The sequence below is a fragment of the Struthio camelus genome, chromosome 19, assembly GCF_040807025.1.
Source record: "Struthio camelus isolate bStrCam1 chromosome 19, bStrCam1.hap1, whole genome shotgun sequence".
NCBI classification, from domain to species: domain Eukaryota; kingdom Metazoa; phylum Chordata; class Aves; order Struthioniformes; family Struthionidae; genus Struthio; species Struthio camelus.
The window spans coordinates 5,448,829-5,456,733 of NC_090960.1; the positions used below are offsets into that span (position 1 = coordinate 5,448,829).

The window sequence follows — 7,905 nt, forward strand, 5'->3', positions numbered from 1 at the left end:
GGTCTGTTGCATGTGGGCATCAAAAACAAGTGGACTAAAGAACCAGCAAGGATCTAGTCTTTAGTACTAGGATGCAGCCTGTCACGTGCTCTCAGTGCTCTACTCAAAGACAGACGGGATATCGTCGTTTGGCCCCTCCTGGAAACAGGTGACCCAGCTACTCTGCGACAGACAGCAGAAACACAAGGTGTGCACATCACCAGCTTGCCCACGCTGTCCAAGGGCCATGAACGTTTGGAGAGGTCATTTATGTAAATTGAAAGAGGAGGAGTCTGGCTAATTGGGAAGTGGCAAATCCTACGGTCAAATCCTGATACCCTAGCAACAGTCACAGCCCTGATTTCAATGGGATCAAGACTCCTTGGGCCAAACTCTGCCAAACCAACTCTGGCTGACGTTGCTAGAAGTCTCAGTGAGGAATGACAGTAAAATCTCTCTCTCAGTACACCCCCTTCCCTTTCCTTAGCACCCCCCTGCTCGGGAGCACACTGCATTCCTCAGCTGCCTGCAGCCAGCTTCCGAGCAGACGCTATTGTATTTGGACACAATACCGCACAAATCCAGCACACAAGAGACTCCTGCAATGAAATTCTTATAATGAGAGTCTTGCAGCTGTCTGCTCTTCCCAATAGTTAATAACACTGAAAAACGTGGCCTTAGTGCCATTACTGGAAGATTCTGTACTACTTTATGGTGACAGAACAGACTATTGCACAAGGAGAAAAGGGTAAGTACGAACAATTGCCTCTGTGTTGACACCTCTGTGGCATTTCACCTTCTGACTCGGTATTAGCTACTGTATCCTAACATATACATCAGATGGTTTAATGGAGTAAAATATATTCCATTGATTGTATATTCACGTGCTACACAAATAGTGAAATCAACTATATTTGGGGATAGTTTCTCAAATCTACTAATACCCTGGAAACATATGAACAAAGCTGTTTGTATGCGCATTTGTTACTGGGTTTTTTTTTTATCATAACAACAGAATTATCATTGAGAAAGAATATACCATGTTCCCAAAGCCATCTGGATCCCACCAGGGGGTCAGTTCATCAGGAGGTGGATGGAACGACACTAGAATATCTTGGTGGAAACCCCCCATCCCACCAGGCTAACAGTCTATGCACTCTGGAACAGACGATTCCAGTACCTTTCTTTCAGATTTCAGGAAAAGAGAGAAAGTCTCTAGCATCTCCAGGCTTTTCACTTGATCCCATAACACTGTAATGCCATCATAGCTGTACCAAAAGTAAATCATCAAAGCAGCTTTAAAATGTAAAGAACATAATATATTTTTTCCAGGTCTGTGTCTTGTTCATTGATCCTGTCTCCTTTGAGGTACTTGGACCTCACAGTTCACTGCTGTCACTCAGTTTAAGGCGGAACATGCTGTAGAACTGAACAGGACACAAGGCTTAGGAAGAAGCCCTATTATTTTTGGTTTTAACTGCATTCAAAACATGAAAACAACATTTATAGTTACATGGAAGCACTGGCACTCTCTCCAAGTGAGGCCCTTTAATTATATCTTGAGTAGAAAGGAATTGAGATGTATTACACAGTGCTCTGTTTACACTCACACTGCTGTTGTAGAACCATATGTTACTGTACTAGTGATTGTGCCTGATGCTTCCTGCTACCATTCATCTCCTTAATCACACCCTGCACTGAGTTAACTGCGTTCAGCGCACGGAGCGGTATTTTTTCAGCAGCATATGCAGGTATGTATGACTCCCAGAGCACTGCATATTTTAAGAATTGTTGGAATTCATTTCTAGCTCTTGAGCAGACAGTCTGATTTAGTCTGGTTATCTTATAGAGTAAAAATCCAGGATTACAAAAAGCTTGTGAATGTTTAGTATTAGAATGAGATAAAATTAACAGGAAACAATATTGTGAACTGCACAGAGAATAACAAAATCCTATTTACTTATCTAAACATTATAAGGCAATTATTTCTTATCCACTTTGTTGCTCTAAAAGTGCTGCTGCAGAATATGAGTGAACTGTGCTAAACTGCTGGTAATCATGCAATTTAGTAACCAGGAGTAATTATCCTGGGCACCATCCCCAGAAATACTGTAAGGCACTGGCTTGTCCCTCCCTTCCAAAACTTACCCTTCATTGCAGCAGTTTTGCATAGCTCACTTCTCAGAGCTTAATCATATTAGAGGTAGAAAAATCAGTATGTGCTAGAAATCTGAAATCCTCCCCAGGATTTGCAAGAGCAAATTTCTGGAGAACATGCAGGCATGTCACAGCCAAAGAATACCGATTTTACAACTTAACAGCATGGAGAATCAGGCATGAGGGGGAAAAAAAAAAAAGGGAGAAAAATTTACATATAAAATATCCTGTCCTGCTAGGCAGTTCAATGTTTTAACTTCTCTAATCATGTACATCACCTTCAGTACTGTACAGAGGGATGTAGTACTGTCTTCTATGCTTGACCATATACTTTTTTTTTTCCTTTACTTTTGCATTTAATTGTAAGATAACATAAAACCACTGTAGCTATACTAAAAGCAAACTCTGAGGGAGTTAAAAAAACATAGGTCATTTAAATAAGAACACCAAGAATTGCTATTGAAATCGTTTGTTTTTCCTTTAGCCCTTAGCAAGAACTTACTATGTCTGATCACTGGCTTGTATCCCAAAATACACCAACAATCAATTCTTAACTACACACGTAACCCCCTCTCAGAGCTCTTACCTTAGAAATGCAAATCTATTACATAACAAATTAAACTCATGAATGCACAGCAAACCTACAGCTTCTCTCTTCATAACAATGTCACAGAAAATGTTTCATTAACAGTGAGTAAGTATAAGCTTGCTTTATGTCAGGTGTTTGGAAATACGCGCTTGGTTTTAGGATATACCAAGAGGCTATTCTAAACCCACCGCACTGCTAGTTTGAATTGAATTAGGAAAGCTACAGCAATCATACCTTGACTAATCCATAATCTCCTAAGTACCCCACCATACTATTTCAGAACTGCATTTTTTCCAAGTCATTCTAAATGATATGCAATAACTGGGTCATTAGCAAATTAGTTTTAAGGAGTATAAACGTGCAGCAACCTCACTGTTTCCCAGAGAACACTGTCACATAGGATTGCTCTTTGTATCCTCATTGTATCTAGGCAAGTATTTTACTTATTCTTTCAGCAATTATTTCCAGGAAAAGTATAGAAGAAAGAAGCCATAACTCTTTTCTGCCTCCATCCTGAGAACAGCAGTATCACTTGGTCATGGTCTAATACCCTTCCTTTAATGTCTCAGTGGCAACATCTTTTTTCTCCATGCATGCAGGTAAGGCCAGGGTATATTGCACATTAGCAATGAACTGATCTCTACTAGCACACCCACCGATGGAAATTTGCAGTGAGTCTGTTCATCTCCGTGGTGCAACTCTGAACGGCACCACTGTGGCTGGGAGAAGCTGAAATTCACCCAGACCATTCAGAAAGACTCCAGGTCGTTAGGCAGTGAAATTGCACTCCTGCTCTTTGCAGGAGAAGCCAGTTATGGAGTGGGCACAACAGAAGGGCTGTGTTTAGAGCCTGACTCTAGCAGGTGCCCCCGGGAGACATCTGAGAGCAAGTCAGATGGAGCACGGCTGTCAGGACTGTTTTTAAACACAGCCAGCAGCCACCATCTACTATTTAGGCTGCGTCCAAGGATGATACCTTTAATTACGGCCCAGGACGTGGATATTCATCAAATGGAAGAAACTAAAAATCTAACAGTTTCTTTTAGCTAGAAAGTTCTGTTTGTTCATATGAAATGTGTGAACTCATTTTCAGCTATTTCTGAAACTACTGGTTACTTCTGGCAAACCATTGATTTCAAGTGAGAGTCCTTATCCACTCACAAGAGTAATTAATATTGGTCTGTAGGTTTCATTAGCTGCTCGGGTTCTCTCTCAGGCGGGATATTGCTTCAAGCTGATGAGCACCTGTTGATCTTACCATAACAAAGACTGCTGTCTAAGCACCTGCATGGTCTGTGCCCTTCCAAAAGGTGATTATATCACTCAAAAAGAAGTAGTTAACATGCTTAGCCTGTTTCACTTGTTGCTGAAAATGGAACGTAGAATTTAAATCGAATCTGACATAATGAAACATCAACTGGCACTACCCTGAAATACACATTCAAACAACCCACTGCCAGATCTGGGGCTCGCTGAGCATGTCGCTCACAATGCTTCAAGACACATTGGCTGCTAGCACAGCTATTTTCCCAGTGAAAGGGAACCAGATGGCGAGCGACTCTTGGCATTTCCCAACGCAACGTGAAGTGTTTCTGTAGCTAGTGACTACATGCCATCCAGCCTTGTCGCTTAGGAAACAGCCCCTCACGTCTTTCTTCACATTTCCCCACAAACAGCAGAGAGACCATTCAACAGGAAAGCAAGGCCTGAGCCAGCCCGCTACTTTTAAGCCCTGAACAAAAATGTCTCAGCTACAAGTTTCTGTTGTCAGCAGAGATAAAGAGGCACCTCTGAAGGAAGGGACCTTCCTAGGGGCCTGTTACCCCCTCTAGGTGTTCGATTGCTCATCGGTGACAACAGAGGAAGATTTAGACAGGCCAGTTAAGCACCTACAGTCAGGCAAGTGAGGTGGGATGAACACAGGCCAAAACGCCAAAGTGCTTAGAAACATGGGAAGTTCCACAACTACTTGTTACAGACAAGCAGGACTTGACAGTTGGCCTGGTCTGCTGATACTTCAGGTACCAAAGCAGGGATCTGGTGAGCTGATTCTGCTTCTGGCTCTGCCAAACTGCCACAGTCCAAGTCATCTCTGGTTGAGCTACACGCACTACAGGGCAGGGGCTTCCTTTTCTCTGTGGTTGTATCACCTCAGCTGAAGCCTGTGGTTGCTGCTACAGAGTCAGTGCTAAGAACCAAGTCCTGAGCAGACAAGATGATCATGGCTCCATGCTCTTGAACGACAGCAGGCGAAGAGACAACATCACTTTGGGTTGGTCCAATATTAAAAATGCAACCAAAAAAAATCTACAGAGTAATAATGTATTAGAAACAGAGGCCTCAAGAGCCCACTAAGGCAGTAAAAAAGTAAAATACTAAAAAAAGTTAATCAGATATGTTCATTTCTATGATTTTTGAGTCTGCAGGTGAGGGTTGCTTTGCTCAGGAAGGAAGCTGCTGCCTTGCTGCAATATTTTCCCTTGGGGCAGTTTTCAGATAGTTGCTTGTCTTTTGGGAATGATAAATTTCATCACATTGACCCCCCCCACACACACACCAAAAAAAATGGAAGAAAAAAGGAAATGGAAAGAAAAAGCAGAAAAGGCCAAATGCCCTACACAACCCAAGCCACAAGGCCAAGTGAAGTTGATATTAAGAATTTATAGACTCTAAACTTTGGATGACTGTGGCTCCAGGAAGGTAGACAAGAGGTCAAAGTCTGCGTGTATCAGACTGGCACAACTAAACTGACAAATATTCTCTCATTTCGTAAACGTGACCCAGGGCTACTGCTAACGAGTATCAAAATTATTCAGGGTCATTATTCACAGTGCAAAATAGATCATTCTTGTGGCCAAGTGAATGACGTAAACAGAAGGGGCAAAAAACTTGCACGTAAGGGTCAATCAATCTTTCACTGATTCCAAAGGAAAGATTTCCTTTGAATGTAAAGGGAGTTGAGCTGGATGAGGCCCAGAAAGTACAGCATGTTTAAATGTACAGTTGGTTTTCAGTGAAATCAAACGTGTTCTAATGTGCAAATATCTTGTAAATGACACTGTTGGAACAACCGAAGAAAACGCAAAAGGATGAATTTCTCATCACTAGTAATTTCTCTAGTACTTGCCCGGTAAGCCCAGCCCCTCTTGAAATCTAGACACCACAGCTCGCAACTGACACTTTTCTGCCACCATTATTATTGGGGCTACCAGTTTCCCCTTCCTCCCTGTTCCTTTTAAGCATTTTCCAATTAGTGGAGTCCACTTCACTCTAAGCTTATGAGACCACCACCTGAATCCTCCTTTAGATCTTACAAAACCTGCTCCTCTCTCAAAGCCTTATTGACTTATAAGGCCAGAAAGAATTACTGTGGTCACCACAGCTGTCCTGCTGCAAAACAGCCCATGGAATTGCACCAGCCCTCCCCAGCGCTGCGGGAGAAAGCCACCGATCTGCCTCCAGATAAACACAGCAGTGCAAAAAGCAAACCTGATGCAATGCATCTTGCAATAAGGATTTACAAACACCTTCCATGAGTTTACACGAAATTATACATCTTACCAAGAGACAAACAAAACCAGAAATCAATAAAGCTCCCTACTATTACTCATTTCTCCTCCTTATTTTGCTGATTAAAACAAGTAACTCTAGCTTCTCATTAAGAAAACGTTCAACAGATCTGTGACTATCGGCAAGCAATAAGCCTTCTGTCTCCTGGTCTTCTGATTTCATTCACAAGCTGTGTTTCATTACCAGTGGTGAGCCAGAAATGAGTAACTTGCTCTGACAATTACTGTGAATTCAGCCTGGTGTTGGTGCCTGCTTGGCATCCCTTTATAAACTACCTCTTTATAGGCCCCTCACGTTAATTGTTTTTATTGCACTTTAAGACGTCTGAACTTTTACTCCTCTTATCAGCTTTCTGAATAAGCACCCTTGTCCAGACCCTCCTCCCCCTCAACCGCTGGGGCATTTTGTGAAGCATCAAACAGTTAAACGCAATGTCCTGAGAGGTCTTGCAGGGAAAGTGAGCGTTTCTCGCCTGCTGAATTTGGTCGGAGCTACAACCCTTTATTGACTCATTCAAGGGAACTGTTTCAAACCACATGCGTGTCATTACCCTCACAGATCCTGGCCTGAATCCCGCTCTCCTTTACACTGATGTCATGGACCTACAGTGGTCCTGCTGACGTAACGGCTCCAGCGAGACCAGTACAGGTTTACACAGTGTCACTGACGGGCTGGATGGGGTCCTTGCTTCCGACCCATCATCTGCAGGTTTTGCTGCAAACCTGGACTGGCGCTTGGGGGACAAAACGCTGCCGCGCTTCACCGAGGCTCCTGAGGGCACCCCGTGTTTTTAACGCCGAGCGGGCCAAGGCAGGCAGCGCACCTCGCCCCGTGCTCGGGGCGGCCCCCAGTGAGCCACAAACCCCCCCGTTATCCCACTAAGGATGGAGAAAAAACGTGCCTTCACCAGGAGAAAAACACCTCACCAAAAGGCCAAAAGCAACCCCCCAGGGGCTGGCAGGGGGAGTCACGGCACAGGAGGGGGACGCGCGCCCAGGAGCCAGACCAGCCTGGGGGGGGCTCGGAGCGGAGGGGGGCCGGGGCTGCTTTGGGGGCTCTGGGGGGCCCTGAGGGAAGGGGGGGGTCCTGGGGGGCTTCGGGGCTCCCTGAGGGAAGGAGGACTCAAGGCGCCTCGGGGAAGGGGGCTCCAGGCCATGCTGAGGGAAGCGGGAGGGGGACTGGGGCCGCCCTGGGGGGCTCTGGGGTGCCTTGAGGGGCCTCTGGACCCCTGGAGGAAAGGGGGGAGGGGTCCTGGGGGGGGCTGTGGATCCCTTGAGAGAAGGGGGGGTGAGGGGGCTCCAGACCCGCTAAGAGAAGGGGGGTGGGGGGGGTCCTGGGGGGGCTCCAGACTCCCTGAGAGAAGGGGAGGTGGGGGGGTTCTGGGGGGGCTCCAGACTCCCTGAGAGAAGGGGAGGTAGGGGGGCCCTGGGGCCCCTGAGGGAAGGGGGGGGTCCTGGGGGTCTCCAGACCCCAGAGGGAACGGGGGGTCCTGGGGGGGCTCCGGAAACCAGAGGGAACGGGGGGGGGGTCCTGGACCCCCGGATGGAAGGGGTAGGGGGCCCTGGGGGGCTCTGGACCTCGGAGGGAAGGGGGAGTGGGGGGGCTCCAGA

General features: G+C 45.8%; 1 protein-coding gene across 5 annotated transcripts in view; it reads right to left on the reverse strand.

Annotated features, from left to right (window-relative positions):
• The window catches only part of RAB11FIP4 (RAB11 family interacting protein 4), a 126,334-nt gene that overhangs the window by 117,914 nt on the left and 515 nt on the right, over nucleotides 1-7,905 (reverse strand). The window lies entirely within an intron of this gene.